Here is a 468-nt window from a genome sequence, read left to right on the forward strand (position 1 = left end):
GTGCAGGTCTTGAACAGACTGTGCTGTCTTTAATTGCTCCCAGCCCAAGGGGAGGAGCTGTGAAGTGTGGCCGATCAGACAGGCTCTGGAGTTAAAGAGACACCCCGCAAAAAAAAAAAAAGGATGATCTTGAAAGGAGACTATATCTGGTTTTACTTTAAATAAAAATAACTTGCAGTCTTGCCAGTTTTATTATTGAGCCCCGATGGCAGATTGTTGGATTTGATTTCAAAACTTTTATACACAGAATTTTGCGATACTTCATTTATTATATTTTTGAAAGAGGGTTAAACACATCCCAATTTCCCATTCTGTACATCTTTTTTTAAACAAATAAACGAAATGCAAAATTGTTCACTAAATCCAACCACGGACATTTATGTCTCATGGAAAATATTATAATCTTCTTGGTCTGAGAGCTTTTATGGTAGTCTTTTTAGATGCCCATGACCATTTGTCTGGTATTTA

This window comes from Lepisosteus platostomus, chromosome 3 (genome assembly GCF_059453375.1).
Source record: "Lepisosteus platostomus isolate fLepPlt1 chromosome 3, fLepPlt1.hap1, whole genome shotgun sequence".
NCBI classification, from domain to species: Eukaryota; Metazoa; Chordata; class Actinopteri; order Semionotiformes; family Lepisosteidae; genus Lepisosteus; species Lepisosteus platostomus.